Below are 25,642 nucleotides of genomic sequence, written 5' to 3'. Positions count from 1 at the left end.
TTGAGAAAGCACGCAGGATCACTCTTGAGGAGAAAAGACAACGCAGAAAGAATAGAACCTTGCAGAATATACCATCTAAGGAGTTTTTCTGCTGTGTCTTTTGCAACCGGACTTGCCTTTCTCGTATTGGCCTTTTTAGCCACCAACGCGCTTGCATGAAAAATGGGTAGAGCCCTTCCCAAATCTTCGTTTGCGAAGCCTAGCCATGAGTGAGTGAGTGAGTGTGGCCAGTTCTTTCAAATTCTTTTTCATAGCACCACTACAAAGGAACTTTTTCCTTTGTTACAGGCCAGGCTGGATAGTTTATGTAGTCACAGAGGTGAGAATAAAGCAAATCTATCCTTCAAGAAACTGAAGCAAAGGTTGTGGTTGGGTAAATGTTTTTCCTAAATACACGCAGAAAGATATATAATCCAAATTTCAATTTAGCTGAATGTATCATGCTAGTGTCAATAGATAAACACTGTCTTGTTCTGTTTCATCATTATGGACTGCTTAATTTTGAAGAGATTTTCTATTTTTATGTGCTTTCTCAAAAGAAGGTGAATAGAATTTTCAAATAGTAATTACAGTCATTAATAAAAAAAAAGGAGAAGGAAGAAGGGATTCCTCACACATAGAAGGTGTGACAACCTAGCACCTACAAGGAATCATGGGTAGGAGACACTTGAAAGTTTCATGAAAAGCTGTTTGGAAAAAATACCCAAAACAACAAAGGAGAGCAAATAGAAATCCCCCATTATTAACTAATATAATTATATGAATTTCAACATGCAGAATGCACTAGAGATAGTCATGGTTTATTGTTACAGTGGATTAATAACATTGTCATAATGGATAACTTCACATATTCTGGCTGTTTGAGTGATAGGAAGACCATTAGGGTTTCACAACAACAGAGCAGCTTTAAAATAAAAATAGAACAAAAATAATTAAAACAAAACAAAACAACAACAACAAAAAACCCCCAAAACAAAACAAACAAAACTAACACAAACAAACAAACAGCAGAAAAACCAAACCCACCACCATCAACTTAAATTCTTTCTTGAATGGTGAGCAGTGTAACTCTGGTCTGCTGTGGCAGATGAAAGAGCACTCAGAATACATTTTCTGTTTGTAGGAGATACATGCTTTGCATGCACATCGTAGTGGATTTTAATCTTGCTGATTGAATTTGGGGTGGATACTAAAAACCAAACTCATCCCTTTCTCTGTGCTTGATATTTTCAGCAGAAAGATCACTAGATAGTGCAATGCCTCCTCCACCTCGAATAAAATAAAAATTTACGGCACCACTCCATTGGCTTTAGCTTCTTATCAGTGCCTACAGAACTTATCACAGTTTGGTTTGACTATTCTCATCACTTCCAAAGCAGGTCTTCCCAATCTGTGTCTACAATAATGCATACCATCTTTCAAAGATGCAGATATTCTTTCAAATGTCAAAAATATTGTTTCTCAAGGAGTGACCTGGATTCCTCTTCAGAACTTACAAATTAGTGATATAAGTTTAGTTAATTTGAGTTTAGCCAGCCAAGGGACTCGTAATGTGCCAGACTTGTAGTGTTTATGGATCCTTCTGAGAGAAAAAGACAATTTTTTACTTTCTTTTAGGAGAAAAAAAAAGAAAAAGAATGAAAATGAGTATTTTTTAGTGAATTATCTATTGACATTAAACTTTAATTACTACTTTAAGAAGATGGAAAGGACTTAAACTAATGTACTTATTCCATAGGAGTAATACTTGGTATAGTTATTACATTAATTTTAAACACTTTCAAGCACAATAAACTTATTCAGCACTACCACAATGAATTCAGCATTAGATTGCTGTACACACTGAAGACATCCTAAAAGGATTATATTTTTTATCTATTGATGTGTCTTTCTCATACATATCATTAAAATACTGAAAGTAACAGAAATGCATTCAACATACTGACCTAGCAGCAAGAAATTCAGGACTTGTACTGCTTTAGGTGTCATGTAAACAAGATTTAAAGTTGAAATTCAGATACAAACCCCACATATTAAAAAAATAAAAGGCAAGTCTAGGAATAATACTATTATATCACTAGGTTGTGGTTTTGCCATAGAGGTTGTGGAATCTCCATCCTTGGAGAATTTCAGAACTCAGCTGAGCAAAGCCCTGAGCAACCTACTCTAACTTTGAAGACAGCCCTGCTTGGAGCAGGGGGATGGACTAGCTGATATTGAGAGTTCCCTTCCAGCTTCATTTATCCTATTATTCACTGAGCAGTTAACCCAATACAATATTAAGAAACAATTGTAAATTCTGAATCTAAACCTACAATAGAAAAGAACTGAAAAAATCAAATTGTGTATGTTTTAAAATATAATACCCCTTTAAAAATTTTTGTAATTGTAGAACTATTTTGATGAATTGAAGTGGATAAGGAGTAATATCAGTTTGCACATTTCTAAAAGAGAACTCACTCTTCTCATTGACAGAAAATATTTCATACAAAATTTTCTAAATCATATTCTCCAGTCTTCTATTTTTTCTATAGCAGACCTCAATGTTTTTTTTTCTGTATGGTTTTAGTAGTTTTCTTTCCTGAACCTTAGTTCACACCAACTTTTAATAACACTGAATTTGATCCAATATTACACAGACTACTTTACAACATACATTTTTTTTATTTTTACAAGTAAATGAAATGTGTCCCTGTGAAACATATGAATTATTCATTTCTCATTGGTTTGTTTCTTTGCAGAAAACTTTATGAAAAAAATTAATTCTTATGAATATCTTGAACTTATTGCATTAAAAACCACTATTGGTTTAGGTAATGGAATATGCAGCACTGAATTGAGAATATTCCCCATAGAAATCATTTGCTTTCATTGTAGTGAAGAAGAAACAAAAACATTAAGCCCTTTTACTGCCAAGGGTGCTTGCAATCTCCAAAGACATTTTTTTATTAATAGTTTTCAAATTCTGACTAAGAGTGCCACTTCCCTTTGGTGTTCTTTAGTAAATTGCACATTATTTTTCTTTTCATAAGATTCAGAATATTTTCATCGATGTTTAAGCATCTTATATCCATATGAAATTATATGGGTATTAAAGATTGTAAAAAAATGTAAACAAGTTGAGAAAACAAATCCCGTATAATCCTGAATCATGGGGGAAAGTATGGTGGATTATATAATTCTGGATTTACCTTTTGTGTCCTGCGCACAAGCATATGAGACACCCTGGATGCAGCCACAAATGATATATTTGTATTATAGCTGATTTATGCAAAATTGATGAAAACAACAAGCTGTATATACCTTTCCACTGATTTACTTGTTTTTGTGTTTTAAGATTTTTCACTGGACATTTATCAGTCTGTCCATAAGCCCTGCTAATACTGAGAAGCACTCAAGTGTACTTTACTAAGCTGTGGTACAACATTCATAGTACTGCATATTATTAATAATAATAATAATGCTCAGAAAAATCTGCATTGTACTTTGGTAGCAAACAATTTGTTCTGCAGTCTGTTTTTTAATTGAAATATTCCCCAAGTACAAAGAGGTGCCAAGTTAACCTAATGAGGTCAATGAGGCCAAGTTAACCTAAAACAAATAAAAGGATGTAAATGACTACAGTCTTTCTTTTTGCTTGTCAGTGAGTATATAGGCACATAGTGCTTCTCCTTAACTGGTTGGCTGAGAAGGCAACCAAACATCTATATGGTCTTTGAGGTATGATGGTGTTTAATGTGAAGGCAAGACCATACCAAGAAAAAAATCTCACATTGTCTGAGGAATGTGAAAGCAAAAGGTTGCTGTTACAGGCTACTCATACACTTACAGGATACTCATACCACCTACCATGAAATCCATTAATGTTACAGTTAATTATTCCATCTTATGGCATGCCTGTAAATATTTTAGTAGCTAGCTTTGTGAAGATTGGAAGAAGCATTTGGACAACACTCTTAGGCACATGATGTGATTCTGTCCTGTGCAGGGCCAGAAGTTGGACTTTGATGACCCTTGTGGGTCCCTTCCAACTCAGAATATTATGTGATTCTGTGAAGTGTCCAATTTAGGCAATATTTTCATTACTTTCTGTCAATATAACTCCATGCACAGCTATTACAATAACTAATCCTCAATATACTTGAAAAATGTGCATCTGTACCTTGGGAGTGGAGGCATAATGGATAGCTGTGCTCAGCTCTGCCTGTTACACTTTTGTGCCCCAAGCTTCTTCTTGCTCTTAGGGCCCTTTCAAGTTCTGTCCCACTCACAGAGTCCCAAATTTGGTGTGATTCCTCTTGTTGATGCTTCGGATTCCTAGGGCGTCTCTAGAACATCTTGGTGCATCTATGTATGTAAGACTGGATGGCTTCAGAATGTCTCTTACCCTTTAGACCTTCAGTGATCACCCTAATAAGGGCTGTGTAGCAATCCGAGCATTCCTTTAATGCCTGCAATGTGCTGACCTCAAGAACCACCACATAAAAAAATATTGAATTCATATTGCTCTGACACCTCTAAACCAAGATGTTACCAGTAAGGTTGTGAAAGAAAGCTTAAAAAAACCCAACTAACAACAGAAAGAATAAAAAGCTTTTGCTAACAAGAATGACCCAGAGAGGTATATTTGCATATGGATATTGGATATTGATATTATCACATTAGAGGGAACATATGTATCCTTTTTTAGTCACCACTGCTGACTTAGGTAGTGAAATTGTGCTCATGTTCCTTTTGTGGAAGGCAATGCACAGGTCAATCTGTAATTGACACCAGTGTGAATCTTTGCCAGTGTCTTCACAAAGAGATAAGTCCGGCTGATAACGTGTCGTAAAAAATACGTTCTTTCCTGTCTGACTTTGGAGGACCATGTCATCTTCCAGACCATGCCACCTTGAGTGCCACTTGACAGTGGGTCAGAAATCTTCTGACATGGCTGCGAAGCCCATTTTTGTTAGTTCATGACAGTCTTGACTTTGCCTAATGGTAAAGCAGCTGAAGGATGGCTACTAGAGAACTGCTAATTTACAGATGTAGTTTTATGCTATTTCTTAAGAAGCAAGTACTACCTCAAAGAGGCACACCACCTTTGTTACATTGTACAGCTAATGGACATAGCAATTTCTGCACTGGAAAGTTCATTTCTATGAGAGGTGGGACACAGCTGCTTTATCATGGCTGTGTACTGTTTGTGACAGCCCCATACCCATTGCAGCTGTCCGAATGCCCAACTGCATTGGATCTGTTCTTGAGACAAGTATTACTGAAGGGAACTCTTCCTTTAGTGCAGTCATGGAGGATATCATTCCGTCTTTGCCTTTCGTTGTGGGGCCCTGGTACATGACCTGTGCAACCTGCTCTAGGTGAAGCTGCTTTAGCAGTGGTTTGAACTAGATGATCTCCAGAGGTTCAATCATTCAGTGATTATGTGATTCTGTGATACATGCTGTCTACCAGTCCCTCAAAGTAAACTTCAGTAGCATGAGAATAGCCGTCTCCCCTGCCATCATTGTGTCCCATTTGCATGTGGCCTGCTAAGTATTAATTCAAGTTGTTCTTCAACTGTATGATCAGCTCCTGGTGAGCTTAGGCAGCTCAAAGTTCACAATGCTTTCAAGATTGCTTTCACAATAGATAATATCCACTAATGACCTGTCACACCACAAGCCTGTGAGGACGATGACAAAATATCCATTGTGAATGCATCTAAGAAAGCAGTTACTCTGGAAGCCTGTCCTGCAGATCAGCTCTGAAATAGTGTGTGCTATTAACTAGCATGTTTACACATACGTATGCATCTGTAAATACAGATTCCTCTATCCATATAAAGTGACTATGATTCTATTTGCCTTTGCCTTGCCCTAGATAAAAATAATAAATCATCATTTCTCCAAGGCTTGATTGAATCTCACTGTCAGATTTACCCACATAAACCACTAAACATCTTACATTCTCTTAAAATCCCTAACTGATGGTTGGATTTTTTTTTTCTTTTTTAATATAGCAACAAACTGACTGAGTACATACGAAAGAGGGAAGTAGAAGCTAATGTGGATCTGCCATTTCACTGTTTGGCTGTCATAGTGCTTAGACATGAGAACTGAGACCCCAGAGACTCCTTGTGCCTGCTGCAGCAAACACTAAAGAATGAGGAAGAAAGAAAGGAAGCAAAGATGGAATGATAAATTAGACTAGGGGAAAAAACAAAAAGAAAGAGAAATAAAAGAGGGGGAGAGAGGGGAAGGAGAAAAGATGGCAAAGGACGATGTGAAGTCAAGTTGTTATACAAAACAAAACACAGACTTATGGTGTAAAACCTGTGAACAAAGGGTCTGAATTAAATTTTCCAGACCTATTTAATTTTTCATTGTTTTAAATATTGGAAATTTGATATCCCAGTGCTTGGTGTTTTACTTTTCCTTTAATGCAATCTTTGCAGCAAGTGTGCCATATAAACTCAGTGTTAGCCATCGAAAGTCTTGTCACAATCCTGAACTGAACATTTCTGATCCTCTGGCTCAGGTAGTTGAGATGTTGGTCTATATGACTGTTGCTTAATTAATTATAAAAGGAGAAGGAGCAAGTTGATTAATAATCTCTGGAGAGCTGAAATGCAGACTAAGTCTTCAGTGGCTTGCTCCATCTTTTGGCTACGAGAATGCAGGTTTTTAATCAAAAACAATGAATTATAAAAGCAAGTATGTTCTTTTCACTTCCTATGGACAACAGAAAATAATTTATCACATTGCACAAATAATATTATCTCAGAGGGTATAATAATAATACATGTAAGGGAACTAAACTTTCATCATTAAAAAAACCTATTTTTTTCCTCTGAAAATATATCTTTTCTCTTCAGCATTTATCTTTTAGCAGCTGTCTATTGTACAGTCACAACATTCAATTTCATTGAAATTACCTCTTAAATTGAATCATAAATGTGGGAGAAATCTGTAACATAATAGGCAAGTTAGGGGTTATTCTGAATGATCTGGATATTCAGTTCCCATCTTTGCAGACTGTTTTACTTGCTAAAAAGGAAACAGAACTCCCATATAAATGCACTCTTACAAAAAATTCTGAGCACCAGGTGTTCCAATGGCCTCCTAAATACTTTCTGTTCAGGACAACTCTGGAAATTTAATCTATGTTTTGTTACCCCAACATCATCAAGAAAGACCACAATTGCCTCTGGTTTTTGAGTCTTAGATAGTCAAATCAAGGAACACTATTAACCATGAACTCATGAACACATTACAGAATAATTTACAGCTCCTCACAATTTTCCTAAATGTTGTGCAAATCTCTCCAATATTAGAGCCATCTCCAAAGCCAAAGTTTTCCTTTGTAATTTCCAAAGTAAATTCAGTGAGCACAGAGACCTGTGCTTGGAGACACATAACATTATTCCTCCTTTGGGAGCTTCTGCTATTTGATTTTAGCCACTGCATCATATGTGCTCACTCTCTTATGTGTCCTGCATACCTCTTCATGCCCACTGTTGGAGACAGGGTACTGAACTACATGACTCTCTGATTGAACCCACTATGGCTATTGACAGTTTCCTAAGTATCCATAGATAATGATTAATTACAATCGTTAATCAGAATTCAATTATTAACATGATAACTAAATAAAATGCCATATCTAAAAATTCTTTATTGTTTTCACATTATGCCTTAAAAAGTTAACTACAAAACTCTGCCTTATCTGTAGCATATCCCTTGTTGCTAACATAATTGCCCACTGTTCAGGTAGCCTTCTATATTTGCCACTATGCTTGCAAGTGGTACTCACATCCTCAAAGTGGTACATAAAGGAAAATCTGGGTGCACAGCTCTGTTTCCCCCATGTGCCATCCTTACAAATCCCTTTTATCAGCTAAGCTAAGACTAAACATGCAAAAGATATTGTAAAAGGTGCAAAATTTATTAGTAAATAAATTAATTTTATTTTGGGGATAGGTGCAGCTGAGGTCTGCAACAGGTTCATCTCCCTGGAAGTAAAGATACAGCAAGGAGTAAATAATTCACACCAAGCTAAATTTTTCAGCCGGAATGGTGCCATTGAAGAGGTGGGGCAGAGGACAAACTGCAGTTGGAACAATATTTTTCCTGTTTCTTGAATGCTGAATTTCAGTCTAGTCTCTTAAACTTAATTTCTACACACATACATGCAGAAATCTAAACCCCAGAAATGAAAAATTATACCAATGTACACACATCAAAACTTAGTGGACCTAGAGAACTACTCTATGCCAAGACAACATAGAAAGACAGGAAAAGCATACCTATCAAAAATGATAACTTTCATTTAATTAGGAAGCTGCTATGAAGAAATACTGTATCATTTGAAATGTATACCAAGTTGACTCTTCTACTGTTTTGCCAAAGAAGGCTGTTTTGACTAAGGCTTCAGTCTGGCTGGACAAACCAACTTGGAAGAAAATGGCTGTGACATGACATCTCCTTACTGCCAGCTCACTCTCCTGATTGTTGTCCCACTGCTTCCTTACAGCAGGATGCATCAGTGTTGGAGTCTAATCTTTGACAATGTCTCAGTTGCAGGGATCTATCCTTTGACAAGTGGGTTTTAGAAAATCATTGGTTTAGGTAATGTTTCCAGTAATCCTGGACATTAACTCCCAAGCTTGTCTGACTTCTCTGTGCTTGATGAAGGCATAATTTCAACCTCTATTTCTTTTTTAGGTATAAAATGGTACCTATCTGAAGCATAGGATGAGATGGGGGAAGAGAGAGGCCAATAGGATGCCCACTACCTCTTACATGTTACAAAGTACAGATCATCACAAGAACAAGTAACGAGGGTTAAATATGCTCCAGGGCATATCTTAATCTCCATTTTAAATTCAGCCTTCTCCACTGCCTGGGGAATGGCTGACAGAAAGCCAGGAGGTGGAAGTTATGTGAAAGTCAAGAACTTTTTTTTCCTCTGTTAGAGAAGGCAGAAGCTGTGTGGAGTTGTTATTGTTCCTTTGTGCTGAGTTTCACCTCCTGTTTTCTCACACCCCAGGGATTGCCTTAACAGCCTTTTGTGAAAAAGAGTCTTTAGAGCAAGCATCTATCCTCCAGCCAAATGCTGTAAAGGAAATTCACCCTCCTGAGGTGCTGCTCCCACATCCTCTGATTAGTGGATTTGCTGGTATGGTTAGTCAGGTGAGATGGTTGAAGGACCAACACTGGGAAAACTGTTGGGGTTTTTTGTGCGGTACCAGATCTGGGATGACAGATCTCTGTCTGGGATGAATGTCATTACCCTATATATTTTTAGAACACTCTCTTGCTTTTTTTATAGTGGAGCGCATCCAATTTTGGATCAGATTGGCATGAGGGAAAAAAAGACATTTACACTTTTTATTATAAATAAAAATATGTCTCCTTTATATTTTCTTCAAGTTTAGTGTAGGCCCAGAAGTCTGCTTACCCTTAACCCTTGCATCCACAGTGGAGAATAGAAACTGGTTTCTCCAAGTAGAAACTTGTTTTCTCCAAGGAAAGGAGGCGAAGCTAGAGCTTAATGCCACTGTTTAGCAAGGCAAACAGTACCAAGAATTCAGATGTGCTTCCCAGACTGGAAAACAGCAGCTGACATTGTAGTATTAAAGCAGTACCTCGAAATTAAAGTGTTGTTCTTATATAGCTGCTCTGCACAAAATCTGGCTTCGTGCTGACGTGTTTTGTGGCTGAGCAAGATCTCATATATGGAGATGGAATTCCTTCAGCGCAGAGCTCATTGTAGACTTGGGGCTTCTGTTATTTCATTTGTAGACGTATTGGCTCCAGGCCTGCTCACCAGCATGGTAAAATGCCCAAAGTTTTCAGCAGGAGCAGAATCAGACCAATTGTAAGAGCTAGACAGTTAAAAGCAAAATAACCCACCCTCTTCCCCCCCACAAAAACATTGTAGCACATATCAGGCAAACTATTAGTTTTCCACATAAACATTTCATCGCATCCTTTCTCAACACCAATCATTGTGACAGTCCATGACAATATAAACAATGACATGTCTGAGGTGCTCTAATCCATCCAGCCTGTGTTCTGTACTTGTTAAGAAAAAAAAAAACCTCCATAAAACCTCTAACCAAAACAAAACTCCACTATCCCACATATGTTACCAATGCTTTCTAAAAACAGCCACTCAACAAGCTAGGATCCATACCTTGACTTCAAATTAAATGATATGTTAATTTATAAAATTAAAAACTTCTGGGACGAATGAGTCTTGGAGATGGAAATCATGATTTCCAGCATGATTTTCTGTGGGGGAAACCTCAGAATGATCTGTATGCCCATTACACAAGTTGCTGGACACTTATAATACTGTACTGCGAATGCTGGCTTCTTCATAAAGGTCCTCTGTTTTGCAAAGAAGGGCTCAGTATGTGGACTGATGGCTTGACTTTTTCAGTTTTGACATTAGCTGAAAATAAGCTACGACATAATCAGTCTCAGAAACTTTGTGGGCATTGTGTGGAAAATCTCTGGCATACCTATCTGCAGCTCACACCTTTCACCAAGGTCCAGACTAACCCTGACTGTGAGAGGAGATCGTGGAAAGTAACCAAACAAAATCTCACTCAGCTCAAAGACAAAACTTTAATTATATTTAGTTCTTTAATAAATAGGAATAATGAAATCTATGTGTAATTACAAGGAGAGTAAATCAACAAACAAATTTTTAAATGGTATACTACCTTGGTCTCCACAGCTCTCCACTAAATTGTGCATATTTCAGGGTCCATAATAAAGGAGGAACATTTCTACTTCTGCCACTTTGACTTTCATGAAATTTAAACTGGAGCCAGACCCATGAAGCAAATTGTCCTGGTTGGGGGGAGAAGATGTTAAGAGAAGGTAGGTCAGACAACATGAATGGTGGGAGTGTGCAGTGCATGGATGCCCTGAGGAGGTTGGTTCCTTTTCATTACTCTTCTTCCAGGCACTCTTCATATCTCCATGATAGGACGTATTCCCACCACACCATCACTTCCCTCAACCCAACTCATAACACAGGGCAAGCTCCGAAAAAATAAACAAAGTGTCAGATAACAAAAGTAGAAGGATATTGAGGCCAAGTAGCCTGAGCAGACCTGGGCTGGACTTCATGGGGTGGCGCTACAGCAACATCACAGACACTGAGATGGCACTGATACCTGGGGTTGGCCTCGCTTGGTATTGCATACCATTATATTCATAACACAGCAGTGTTATGAAGATAAAAACACCCAGAATAAAGGATAGAGCAAAAGCCCTATCAGCATAGGGCAGCATAAGCAGAAGAACAAACACTCTCACTTTCTAATCTACCTTGCATCTTACAAAGGTTTGGTGCACTTTGGGGCCATTTTAGCAGTGATAATAAGTTCCATTTTCATGACAATTCTTCCCCATTTCATAGCACAATGTGATATACTTACAGAATATTATCTGTATTGTTCTAACAAAAGGGAATTGCAGATTTCATTGTAGTATGCTACAAAAGTGGGAAGGTGGTGCAAAATATCATTACCCGCATATTTTTGACTTCTAACAAGCCACTTATTAGGATGGCAAATGCTGTGGGATGCAAACGTCCTTGTAGTACAACCTCTAAATGTTGGACTTTTTTCTTGCTTTACTGAAACCTTCTACTACCTCTGAATTTCCTTTGCCTCAGGGCTGCTCTAATTTCTAACTGACTGCTCATGACCTCAGAGGCCTGTTCTTCTTGTTGGGTTTTGCTGGAGACAGCACATTCACACCCTGCATGTCAGACTGAGAGCTTGGTTGGCTTAGGAATTAAAAGATGACAGACCTGTAATGTACATAGATTACTCAAACTTGATTAAAAAAAAAAAGTAATAATGCTTCTATACAACAAAGATAAATTGCTGAGCATTGGTGAAAAGCAGACACTTTGCTTCTGCAACCCTCAGGCTGAAAAGATAGGCAGGGAGCAAGAGAAGCACAGCTAGTGCTGAGATCCAGTCCTCCATGAGTTGTTTACATACTGATCGAGGCTAAAGTGTGGTGGTAAGAAACAGGTTTGTTTTTTAAAATCTGAATGTGCTCTGGTGGCAAGCACGCCTTACCCTTCCATGGGGTGAAGTTTCCCCACTCTCCACCACGTGGGTCCAGGTTCACCCGGGACCACAGCTGACTCACCGTCTGGGAATCTAGAGTAGGCATGGCCTTTGTAAAAAAGTGATGCTAAAAACTTGCTGTGCAAGATAAACAAGGAAAACATGCTCCTTGGCACACAGGCGGTTCAGATGTTGACTATTGTGTTCTGCTGGAGTTAATCATCACTGGCCAGGCTCCCCTTTGTGGCGGGAGGTGAGCTGTGGCATTCACTCAGCACTAAGGAAGCAGGTGCAGCAACAGCTCATTGTTACAATAGTGTTTTGATAATTGGGAAACTTGATATATTTTTTTCTCCGTGCCTTGGGGAATCAGAGGCAAAGCTGAGCAGTGATGGTGCAGGTGGCACAGCTGGAGGAGGGGAGGGCAGCGCTAACATGGGTGGCCACCTCACCTAGGGACATGAAGTTTTTTCTTGCACCTGTGTTTTTCCTTACTGCTTTGGAGGTTGACCTTGATCCCTGTTGGAGGAACAGGCCCTCTGCCCAGCCTGGTCACATGTCTGCCAGCTTGGGGTCACCACCATGGTCATTAGCCCTTACTCTAATTACAAGTTCACCATCTGTGGCATATCCTGCAGGTTACCTTAAGGAGACAGACAGAGTGTCTCACAGGCTGCCTGGGCAGTAAGCCAGCCACAGGGCAGGCTCTCTGAGCCCCCTGCTTCCAGAGGCTGTGTACATCCCAGCATGCTATCATTGGGCAACTTTACCTGGGGAACACATTTCTTACTTCATTTCTTCTCCTCATCCTCCATTCCTCAGTCCTTTCACATAATGAAGTTAATTACAGTCTGCTTACTAGATCTCACCTTATTGACAGCTTTTTGCAGCACTGGTTGTGCGAGGGAGCTTGTCAACAGGAGATGTTCCACCTTTCTTGATCCCAATTTGCAGGGGCTGAAGGTGAAAATAATTTGATAGTTTCTTTTTGACCTACCTGAAACAGGCATATTTGCATTTCATCCTCATTTCTAAGGGACAGATGGGTGTGTTTTGTTAATTCTTGCTACTTTGGCTAACCTAGCTGGCAGTGGGTTAGGGAAGTCACAGGAGACGGAACTTGTCACACAGGGATGAGCGGGCAGGACCAAGATACCTGTTAGGGACACTGGTAACCCATTCTGATCCTCTTCTGTGCTTGTAGGAAGGGTTTCATTTCCCAAAGGTCCTCTTTCGCACTGCTCTGGAATAGCAATGTTTTAAGGAGGAAAACAGAACACAAGAGCAAGATGACTTTCTAGTCTTTTATGGATTTTTAGCTCTTATCTAAATAATTTGCCTCTAAGTCTTTTTGTCCTTGCTTCCTTGCCAAGATAATGCAGTGTTATTTATATTAAAGGGATTTCTGGAAAACTTAGAATGCGTAACTAGAGGGAAAAAGTATATATTAGCTTCAAAAGCTTTTGGGGTTGGGATAAATTGGGGTAAGTTCTTCAGGCAACTCTCCTCGTAGCATGTCAAGAAAAGGCAAAAAAAGGAAAATATTAATTGACCCAAATCTTTTACATAAGTCTTTAATCTCTGGGTCTGTACAAAATAGAGGATAACCCACTGCCTTTATAAGTAAGAAAATAAATGGCCAAGATGAAAGTGGAAAGTGATAAAATTAATACACAACTATGATCTGAGCATCATTGTTCAAGAGTGACTGGCAATGTAGTACAAAAAGGAGTGGTGCTGTAGGATTTTTCTGTTGCCTCTTTAACAGAAGAATATGTGGAACTTTTTCTGCTTAATTTCTTGCTGTACTGACTCAGATACCTGTGATTCTGTGATTCAGTCTGGACTTTCAGCTCTTTTATGAGAATTCACCTAACTGCAAGTTCCGCAGAAACCTTTAGGTGGTCCATGAAGTGAACGATAAGAGTGATCTCCTTCCGGTGTCCTATCTGTTAGCAATTCAAACAGCCTTATCAAGGACTTGGAAATCAAGGCAAAAGCATGTCACATGAAACACTAAACCTCGCTACGCATAATAGCATTGCAAGTTGCAAAGTTAAAGTGTCACAGCCTTGTAAGGAGCTCTACAACAATTTGTCTGTTAATGTAAAAGAAGGGAAGGAAAAAGGATATTTAATTCAGTTAAAATATTTTTTCCATTTTTTATTGATTAAGACATTTCAGGCATGTGATTTCTGTAGATAGAACAAATGCTAGATGCTATACAAAAACCCACATGCTTTGTAGGTTCTTCTGTCATTTTGAATATGGAGTCACCCAGAAGACCCAGACTTGGAATAAAATCCTCACTGTAAAAGACACAGCAAATCTGTGGGGCACAGAAGCATAGAATATAACAGTATTTCATGTGGTTAAATGCAGTTAGATTTTTTGTTAGATGTTAATTCTCAGGACCACCAAGTGCCAGCATCTTCAGCCAATTTAGCAGCCCTATGGATGCTTAAAGTCCTTCAGGATCTGGCCTTTTGCAATCAATTCTTTTCTGCCTTTTTGTAGTAGTTGTTGTTATTGTTGTTGGTTTGGTTTGGTTTTTTTCAGTGTGAAGGTCATTAGCTTAATTTTTCTTCTCTCAGCCCATGCTGATTAAGTGTCTACATTTGGACAGATTAAAAAATCTCAGGTGAGACTTGTTCACTGAAATAAGTTCAAGTAACTTTCTGTTTTCAATGCACAGCCATTTAAGCAATTGGAAATAAAATAGCAAAGTCAATAAAAAATTTGCTGAACATTGGTGGTTAGGGTTGCTAGACAGGCTATTTAAAGTAAAATTTGTTTGAGGGTAGAGAAGACTGAAAAATCTAATCCTTTAGATTTTCCTTTTTAGCTAAAAATAAAAGTTTGAGGCTGGTGAGATAGAATTTGTGTTTAAAGATACCTGTTAAACGTAAAAGAGATTTCTTCTACTTTCCTGCTCTTTTTTAATCTGAGGTTCTGCAGCCTGGAATAAGGGAAGTAGACCTGTTGTTGTAATGGAGTCAGGCAGTTGTTCTGTCCTTTTTCGTTGACAGAAATTACACAATCTTCTAAAGTAAATTCTTTTCATATATTTTGAAAAAGAAACATCTGAAGAAGCTGAGCATATAACATAGAAGGGAGTAGGATGTAAATGCAGATCTGATGAAGTTCTAGGAGATTTAGCAGAGGCAGATCGACAAAAAAACTGGCAGAGAAAATATTTATCCAAGGAAGGAAATCAGGACTTCATTCTCTGTAAGAATTCAAAGAGGTTCAGATGCAAGTTTGCAGTTTCAATCCTTTTCAGTTTAAAATCAACCGGGTTGGAAAGGACCTCTGAGATCATCAAGTTCAACCCTTGATCCACTACCACCATGGTTACTAGACCATGGCACTAAGTGCCACATCCAGTCTCATCTTAAAACCTCCAGGGATGGAGAATCCACCACTTCCCTGGGCAACCCATTCCAATACCTGATTATCCTCTCTGTAAAGAATTTCTTCATAATATTCAACCTTAACCTCCCCTTGCAGAGCTTTTAAAAACTGTCCTTTGGATTGTGTTGTTTTGCTTTTCCCATATCATTACAAAGACTGTCATTTTCTAAATGACTTCAGATGCTGTACTGGTGCTGTTACCTTATAGATTTTTTTTTATTATGTATGTGTATTTTGGTTTACAGCATATTAACTGAACACTCAAAAAAGCTAGTAGTAGGAATACTTCACATCAGCTTTCCAAAACAAAGAGCTGACAATAGCAAGAAAAAATACACATTGACAAACCATCCATGGATTCCTTTATACACCTTAGCAAGGAAAACAAATATTTAAACTCAAGATCAAGTCCTGAGACAAAGACAGGATGTAAATTCCTGCTTGATTCTTGTTTCTCATGAGCTCTATCAGATTGCTGCTAATGGCATTTCCTTCAGAAAAGATATGGGGGAGTTGTGCAGTTACCTAGGATACTTCAGTTTAAAGTGGTACTGACCAAAACTGTTATGGTGCAAATTATGAAGTATTTGTCTGGGTGAAATTTAGTGTAAATCAAAACCTAAATTCTTGGTCCATACTTGTTCTTCATCAGTTTGCTCATGGAAATTAGAATAGTCATTTAACTTTAAATGTGTATTCAGAGACATACATTTTCTCACATCCTTCCTGAAGCAATCCAAGTTGTTTGAACTGGACTATTCCAGGCAATTCATCTGCTTCTTAAGGACTAGAAAATCTGTGCCCCCGTGAACTTAGCTGAAAAATTAGAAAGCTTACTTTAAAAAAATATCCTGCTTTGTCTTTCTGCTCCTGACATTTATTTTTTCTGCCTCATCAAATTTGGCTAGAGTCATTCACCAAATTCAGTGTAGAGTATTCACTTTTCTGACAATTCAACTATTTTGAACACCCTACCCTCCAAAAAAATTATACCAGTCACCAAAATGGAAGAGAAATGCCCACTTCCACTTGTGAATAAACACATTTGAGTGGAGTGCATAGCATCTCCTAATTTCTCAAATTGTTGTGTGAGTCCTGAAGCAGACATTGAAGGACAGAGAGGCCATCCATCTGTGCTGCAGAGAGTACAATGCTACTGTATTACTGTCTCCCAAACATGAAAAGTTTGGGCTAAAGGCTAATTTAGAGCTTTGCGTCATCTTATTTCGTTAGCAAGTGACTACATCACACTATAGAACCCACCATGATAGTTTTAGTTCTCTCTATTATGAAGTCTTCTTATGGAGCTGTCTTTTGGGCTGTATGATGACATGTGATAGTGGCATTCTGTTGGGGGATTGCTTGCAGAACTCCAGATACAGAATTTTTTCTTCATGATTTTTGCTACTTCAGCTCCACAGTACATTGCACAGAAAACTCATCTTTTTTAACAAATATAATACAACTATGGCTATAGGGAAAGAATATGCCAAGAATGTAGACATAAATTAAATGTTAATCACATAGAAATTATTACAATTTGATATTATACAAAAGGAATCCATCTCCCTTGAAATTAAGTCAAAATTATTTAAAATCTCAATATGTAATCAAAATCAAAACAACTTTATAGAATGATATTTTAATTTAAATTGCTTAAATGGAATACTTTAGTGTATTCAACTGGCAGACAGACATAGTCCCAGTACTTGTATAATAAGCTACTTCAGTTAGACAGCAATTAACTTTTTAAATGCAATAAGCATTACAAATTGTCAATTGCTTTCTGAGAAAAAGTGTCTAGAGAGGAGATCAGGTACTTCTGACTAAGTGTAAGAAAAATGTAATAGTATTAACTAATTCTGGAAGATTGTCTATATTCAAAGTCAATGCTTTTAAATTTTAGTGATAGACTATTGCTCCTTGTAATTTTTATAATGGTATTTAAATTCTATGATGAATTGTGGCTAAATTTTGCATATAGTTTAGGCTGAATAAGTTTTCTGCAAACTGCTATATGAATAGATAATTGGCTCCCTTTGATTTATAATCCAAGAGGGAACCAAAAGCAAAGGCAATTATAAAGGAAAAAAAACCCTCACAGAGCTGTTGAACAGGCCTTTTTAGAAGTAGCTTGAGAAGATTAGGAAAATGCCATCAACCTTCAGGGACATTATGTTCCTAAATATCTTTGTATCCTTTGAAGATCTCAGCTTTGGTACTCTTTTGGACTAGAATGTGTTGCAAGTGGGAGAACAGAGAGAGACTTCTGGTACAGGAACTTCTCATAGGACTGATAGAAAGGACTTTTAAAGCTAACAGAGATTCCTGCAAACTTCACTAGGTTACTTCCCTGACAGCTGCAGAGCCTCTTTTGTTTCTGCAGTCACAGTGCCTGGGAATGGGTTACATTACATGAATTTAAACCTGTGCTATGCCTATTTTGCAGGACTGTTAGTCTGAGTCCTCACTGCTAGCGTGTGAAAGGGGACAATCCATTGTCAAAAAATAATGCCAAAACAGCTATTAGGTGCTTGTGGGTAAAAACAGAGAGAGTGTGACTGTGTAGGATTTGTATCCTTAGAAAACCAAAGGAAAACTGAAGTGTATTGATTAACATGAACAGTTCCAAAATATAGGTATTTTGTTCTATGGTGACTTATGGGTCTCTGTTAACAGTGAGATGTGAAGGTCATCATCTCCAAGAGGTTGACTTCCCTCCTCAGCACCTGCTTGGTTGCTCAAAGTCTTTGCCTTCTCCACCTTGCAATTAGCCTTATGGCATACTGAAGCTAGCTGCCTGGAGAAAGCATTATTTATCTAAATATTTATTAATCTGATAAGCAATGGATCGTGTTCTTATTTGCGTAACACCATTGAGCTGGCAAACTGAAAGCATTTTACATACAGAAGAATTTTTCATATAGAAAGATTGGGAAAGAGTACTTGGTCAGGGAATTATAACAAACGTACCAGAAACAGAAAATTATCAAGGAGAACCTACAAAGCAAAGGGAGCAGGGTTCAGGTTGGGGGTGTAGCCAAGAGAAGGGATGTGAAGGTGGAACCAGAATGAGAGCAGGCTGGCATTCTGTCAGTAGTGCAAGCTATGCTGAAGGGCAGAGTGCTGCATAGGATACAATAAGGAAAAAACTTATACTGAAAGAGGGCAGATGAAAAGAGAAAAGTTCCAACCTCCAAGATTCACATGGCTTGCCAATAGTTGTCTGTAAAAGTGTGTGAAACAAGCATGGCTAAGGGTTTGTTTCAGTCCCGCAAGGAATTCCAGTAACGTAAAGTCGAATATCAAGCATTTTGCTCCCTTCTTTCTCAGTATATCTTGAATACTTTTGCAAGCCCCTGAATAGAGTACAAACAAAACACTGGATGGTTAACATATTTTTGGAGCAAACATTTCTCCTAGAAGCAGGGGAAAAAGGCCAGTGCTGCCCACGGAAGTGAAAAAAACCCAAAACTGATAGGAAAACATGGTTTGTTTATTTTTTTAAATATATGTTTACCTCTTTACGCATAATGTTTTATATGCAATAGGTCTCAATAAAAACTCAGATAAAGGTAGGCTAATCTCACCAGTTTCTTTTATCAAATTCTTCAAAATCTCACAAGGACAACATTAATTTGATGAAATAATGAGGAACAAGAGAAGGAAAAAGGCAAAAAGAAATAATTATGTCTGAATGTGTACATTTTAAGTATTAATTTTGCTTTTTTTTCAGGAGAGAAACATCTATTTTATGATTAAATGAGGAAACAATTGGGTAATTTGACCTATAAAAACATAATTTTCATATTTTCAGGAAGAAAGGACATCTGTATGCCAAAAAGCTGAAAATGGGTTTATTGTCTGCTGTAAGTAACTTTCTAAAACCTGTAGCGGTTCTTTTTTTTCAAATACCATTTCAACTTATATAGAATTTCAATTATATACACAAATGAAGTGAGGTGAGGATACAGAATCACAGAATCATTAAGGTTGGAAAAGAACTCCAAGATCATTGAGGCCAACCTTTGACTGATCATCACTTTGTCGACTAGATCATGTCAGTAAGTGACACATTCAGTAGTTTCTTGAACACCTCCAGGAATGATGACTCCATCACCTCCCTGGGCAGTCAATTCCAGTGTTTAACAACCGCTTCTGTGAAGAAACTCTTCCTGATGTTCAACATGAACCTTCCCTGGTGCACCTTAAGGCTGTATCCTCTAGTTGCTTGGGAGATGAGACTGACCCCCACCTCCCTACAATCTCCTTTCAGGTAGTTGTAGAAAGTGATAAGGTCCTCTCTGTGCCTCCTTTTCTCCAGGCTAAACAATCCCCAGCTCCCTCAGCTGCACCTCATATGACTTACTCTCTAGACCCTTCACCAGCTTTGTCACCCTTCTCTGGACACACTCCAGCACCTCAATGTAGTGAGAGGCCCAAAACTGGACAGAGGATTCAAGATGCAGCCTCTTCAGTTCCAAGCACAGAGAGGCAATCACTTCCCTGGTCCTGCTGGCCGTACTATTTCTGACACAAGCCAGGATCCCACTGGCCTTCTTGACCACCTGGGCACATTGCTGGCTCATGTTCAGCGGTCGACCAGTACTTCCAGGTCTTCTTCTTACACTGGACCACTTTCCAGCCACTCTTACGCCAGCCTGTGGAGCTGACGGGATTTTTTGTGACCGAAGTGCAGGACCCAGCACATGGGCTTGTTGAATCTCATACTGCTGGTCTCAGCCCATCCAGCCAGCCTGTCCAGCTCTGCAGAGCCTTCCTACCCTCCAGCAGATCAACACTCCCACCAAACTTAGTGTCATCTGTGAACTGTCTGAGGGTACACTCAATGTCCTCATCCAGATCATCAATAAAGATATAGAACAGTACTGGCCCCAAAACTGAGTCCTGGGGAATCCCACTAGTGACCATCCACTAACGGGATGTGGCACCATTTCCCACCACTCTCTGGCCCTACCATCCAGCCGCTTTTTAACCCAGCAAAGAGTGCACCTGTCGAATGTGAGTATGCTCATTCATATGGAGATAAAAAAGAAGAAAATATTTCCATTCAAAAAATTGTGAAGCAAGACTTCCCTGTGATGTCACTGCCTGAGAAGTAGAAATGAACATCAGCTGACTTCCCACTTGCCTGAGCAACATTGGTGTCCAAATAACCTTTTGGGGCACAATTTTAAGGTCTAGTTGGGTGATGTTTTTTGGAAAAGGTGATGGCAAAACAATTATATATGTATCAATTCTTAGTCATTTCAGGATAAATTGTTTTTCTAGTGGGTCCTGATGTGACTTACTTTTAATGAAATGGTTTTACATTATACCTGCCTTCTAAATGCCACACTGCTTAAGTACAGCTTTTCTGAATTCTTGCCGAATACTGTTCAAAGCAATAGTGCTTTGGGAATGAAAAGGGAGGTGTTTTTAGCACATGTCTAGGGCTCACAAATGTAAGCACACAGAGTTCCCTGAGAAAGGATTTGGCTGCTATTTTTTTCTTTGAGATACCCACCCCTAAGTTGTATCTTCTATTTACTCCCAAATGATGACAAAACCTCCCCATTGTGGGGTTTTTGTTTGTTGTTTGTTTTTAATTAAAAAGTTGTCTTATAAAAAGAGAGGGGAAAACCCCTGCCCAGAAAAGAAAAATCTTCCTTTAATGCAGATCTATCCTGTTCTTTAAATTTTCATTGCACACAGCATTGCATTATGCCATCAGTAGTCTTTGCTGACAATAGCACGACCTCATTCTTTTTGATGACTGTAATTCAACTTCTTGCTCAAAACAGTCCTTGACAACACTTACCACCATAGTAAGACAAGATAAGAAGCATTAAAAAACTCTTTCAACAAATCTTGTGCTACTCTTCTTTATCTTCACCTGCAGAAAAGCTGCCTGGTGGTATGGAGCAGACAGACATTTCAGTTTGTTCCATGATCACTAATCCTTTCCAAGTGAGTCCTCAGTATCCTTTCAGCTTTTAATTAGAATACTGCAGTAATAGATGGGGAGCTGCAGTAATTTTTATAAATATGCTGAGTAAACAAATGAGATGGTAGGAAATGCAGACAAACTGAAACCCTGCCTACTGAAAGAAAATTCTCCTGCTTGCTCACCTTCGTTTTTTTCAACATACAGAGATTCAATCAGATGAGCTGCTTAGTTAAAGGTCAAAATGGAACTCTTTCCCACCCTTTTTCATTTTTTCAAGGCCAAATATTTTATTTGCTCTAGTACACTGAAAAGAGAGGGACAAAAAGGGACAATATAACCAGAGTAAACTAAAGGTTATCCTTCTTATTTTTAAATAACTGTGAAATTTTTCAGCACTTTTGGTTTTACTTTTTAGTAAATCCATCAGGCTAATTCACATATTTCAATTGTATCTGAACTTACACTGTTTATGTGACAGAGGCAGCCAGGACTGATTTGACTTTGGAGAAGGGTAAGACAAATTTTGCACTGACTTGCACACCTTACAATTCACTGAAACCCACATATGCGCATATCTGCAGAACACAGTCCAGTAAATCACTACATGCTTTTTTGAACAAATACATGCATGCATGCACACATTTTTAGTCCTTTGAAGGCTTTTCTTTCAAGGCCTTACTTAATTTCAAGTTACAGCAAGTCTATAATTTTTCAGTATATTTATCATCAATCCACCCCAGTCTGCATAAAATGTGCAGGGTCAATAGCACCAGCAGAGTGACTCTACCTAGGTGCTGGAGATGGAAGGTCAGGAACAGAACGTTATTCCTGATAAATGAAATCTGCTGCTGCTCCTCCTATTTCTCTGCAAAAAGCTGTGTGGCTTTAAGAGCGTTGTGTTCAGATTGGTATAGTTAGAGGCCACCTGCTCTTTAAATGATATAGAGAAATAAATGAATTTAATACTGACAGCTCGTTAATCCATTACCTGGCAGCCACTGCACTGAGGCCTGATCACAATTTAGAAAAATTCATGTATACTTGCCTGAAGCCTTATTTAGTAATATTTGTGCAATCTATGAATGAACCCAAACTAGAGCCATATATAATAATCATAATGGGATTAACTGGAAGATATTAGATTTCACCTTCTCACAATCCAAGGAAAGGTTTTTCCCATTATTCTTTCCAACATGGTAACTAATATTAAATTTAATGCATGGCAAAAAAGTAATAACTTTTTCTTCTTCTAGGAACTGAAACATATAATCTGGTCCAAATGGACAATCCCTTGGTATTTATGGATTACACTTAATTACAAGAGCTAGAATTAGTGCTGAGAGCTAAACTTTTTTCTCTCCATCCATTTTTTAATATTGTTTGTATTTTTAACTACAAGGTGGTTTATAAATAGATAACATTTTTCTACATGCACCTGCAGTTATTTTACATTCATCAGCAAAACTTTTCTGTCTATATCCTAAGTCATTACTGCATGGGACCTGTACACTTAAATCATATGAAAAAAGAGTATGTATTACTCAACCTGAGAAAGATCCCTGTTTTTAATCAAATCACTACATACACCAAATTCTCAAAGATAATTGACTGGAGAGTGCAGACTTTCTAGGGAGCAGAGTTACTTCGTTGGTGCTTCCAGCTGGTGGTCACAGCCCAGATCTGACCGGGAAGCCATGCAGCCATTAGGACAGTGCACGGCTAATGAGCCTCTTCCTGGGACCTGCCTGTTTGGGGACAGTGCTGTGCAGAGGTTGGCCATAAGAGATGATGATCAGCCTCCGACTCTGACCTGCGACCTGGTGTCCTGGAGCAAAGGAACAGAGGAAGAATAATGTCACTGCTTGCATTCCTGGTAGTGGATGCGCGGCTTGTTTCTGCAGGTGCTTGGTGACTCTACCAGTCACCTCTGGTAGAGTCAGGGAGGATGCCCATTCCTGTTGACTGCATGCTTTGTTTCTGGGTAAGTGCTCGTCTCTCTCTACCCTTTCCACAGAAGCACCATTTATGGAATGTGAAGGAACCAGTTGACAAAAACACAGAGAATCATAGAATTGTTTAGGTTAGAAAAGATCTGTAAGTTCATTGAGTCCAACCATTAACTCAACACTGCTAAGTCCACCACTAACACATGCCCCCAAACACCATGTCTCTATGTCTTTTAAATGTCTTCAGGGATGGTGATTCAACCACTTCCTTGGGCAGTCTGTTCCAGTGCTTGGCAACCCTGCTGATGAAGACATTTTTCTTAATGTCCAATTTAAACCTCCCCTGGGACAACTTGAGGCTATTTCCTCTTGTGCTATCATTTATTTCTTGGGAGAAGAGACCAGCTCCCACCTAAATACATCCTCCTTTCAGGTAGTCATAGAGAGTGACAAGGTCTCTCTTGAGCCTCCTTTTCTCCAGGCTAAATACCCTCAGCTCCCTCAGCTGCTCCTCATAGAATTTGTGCTCCAGATCCTTCACCAGCTCCGCTGCCCTCAAGAAGCTATGTCTGAGCCATTCAGAGCCACTATGTTCATTGCAGAGGGTTCTGGCTCTCACGACACTGAAATACCTGCCCCAGGGAACTGCCAATACCTTTGAATTTCAAACATTTGGCATTGCTGCATTGCTTCTCTGGATCACATGCTTCTACCTCTCCATAATATTTTATATCTCAAAAGAAAGTCAGAAAGATAGGTCACATATAATGGAACTAAATATATTTGTTTTGGAGGCTGTATGATGAAATCACATCTTTTGGATAAATACTTTTAAAACACCCTAACTTCAGTACAAATAATGAAAAATGGAGCCCTTTCAGGTCATAAAATGAATACAAATAAATAATTTGTTGTTTTGCTTTTTTCTCTCCATATGTGAATAATCTAAAATGTCCTTCTGATTGAAAGTGTGAGTCACAAAGACTTTCTACTGCTGCGAACAGCATCAAGAACAGGTCAGATTGACCGCATGTGATTCAGTGCTGTTAGGGATTTTAAAAGCAAAAAAAAAGGTACAATTACCTGATGCCTGGAGCTCATTTTGCATTGCTAAGTTGTTATGCCTCTGTTTCTTCTGCTTACACCTGCTGTGTGAGAATAACAGTGTTGTTTCATGAGTAGTTAGGTGCAAAGTGCCTTTAAAACCCTCTCTGCTCTTCTTCTCAGTGCCAAAACTGAGATAAACATTTACCTTTTTACAAATCATAGAAACAAGGAATCAACCCCCCACCTCTTCCTCCACCACGTGACAGTCCTTATGAGAGAGCACAGAACTTCATCAGCCAAAGATTGCTTAGGAAAATGGCCATATAGTAGCCAAGGAGACACGCAACTTACATTTTACTTTGGTCATGTACCAGCAGCAGGCATCTGCCTTCTGGGGCCAACAGGGAGTTCTGGTATCATGTGGCCAGCAAGCAGGGAAATAAAAGTTTATAGTGTGTAACCAATAACTGCTGATGGTACAGTAGTTTGGCATCGGTAAAATCCCCCTTGAAAGTGAATTTTACTTGTGACTGCTTTTCTCTCGTCCTTTCATTGGACTGTGTGCTGACTGACAAAAGACAGAAATCAGAACAAAGGGAAAAAGCAGAAGAATCTGCTTTTCCTTCCATCTTATTGCGTGAAAGAATGAACCTGACTGTATATAAGGAGTAGTCCATGGATGACAGGGAGGAGGGCATGTTGGACTCCGAGGGATACTCTACCTCTGTGGGTCATCCCTCTTTCTAACTTCCCAGTTAATAATTAACTATTCTTGTTGGGCTTCAACCTCTCTTTACCTAACTTGGTCTGTCTTTCCTTAGCAGGTAGCAGCAATGGTTTTAATAGATGCTGGGATTAGAAATGCAATATTCAGTAATTTTATGGAATATATAATTTTATCTCATTGGCCAAGGGGTAGAATAGCACAGCTTCCAGCAGCAAAGGGCACATGAAACATCACTGATGGATTTTGTGGTGAAGAAAATGACTAAGAAGCATTCTCAGAGCAGACCCCATGTGAGGTGTGTACCAAGCACTCCTGATAGGGCATCTTCCAATCCCCACAGTGGACATTTTAAAACCCGTTATCTTAGCACTTAACTTCAGCTAAAAAGTACAAGCATGTGATTTTCATTTGAAAATATTCCTTGAGATAAGCAAATGCGGAATAAAGTAAAACAAATTATTAACTTGCACGGA

The 25,642-nt window shown here is 38.6% G+C and overlaps 1 long non-coding RNA gene across 3 annotated transcripts; it reads right to left on the bottom strand.

Annotated features, from left to right (window-relative positions):
* Window positions 1-270: 270 nt before the first annotated feature.
* On the bottom strand, window positions 271-24,594 carry LOC113964130. 3 transcript variants are annotated; one of them, XR_003533070.1, is made up of 4 exons: window positions 24,479-24,594; window positions 12,955-13,082; window positions 10,718-10,847; window positions 271-1,582 (listed from the first exon to the last, which is right to left on the bottom strand). It is a non-coding gene; the product is annotated as an uncharacterized LOC113964130 (long non-coding RNA). The 3 variants fall into 3 exon arrangements; XR_003533071.1 differs by having other exon boundaries at window positions 271-1,579; XR_003533069.1 differs by having other exon boundaries at window positions 273-1,610; window positions 24,479-24,593.
* Window positions 24,595-25,642: the final 1,048 nt, after the last annotated feature.

Source organism: Neopelma chrysocephalum, unplaced genomic scaffold (assembly GCF_003984885.1).
Source record: "Neopelma chrysocephalum unplaced genomic scaffold, ASM398488v2 Primary Assembly neopelma1_26, whole genome shotgun sequence".
In the NCBI taxonomy this organism is placed as follows: domain Eukaryota; kingdom Metazoa; phylum Chordata; class Aves; order Passeriformes; family Pipridae; genus Neopelma; species Neopelma chrysocephalum.
The sequence above is the reverse complement of the archived record's forward strand: the minus strand, read 5'-3'. Positions and strand labels throughout refer to the sequence as shown.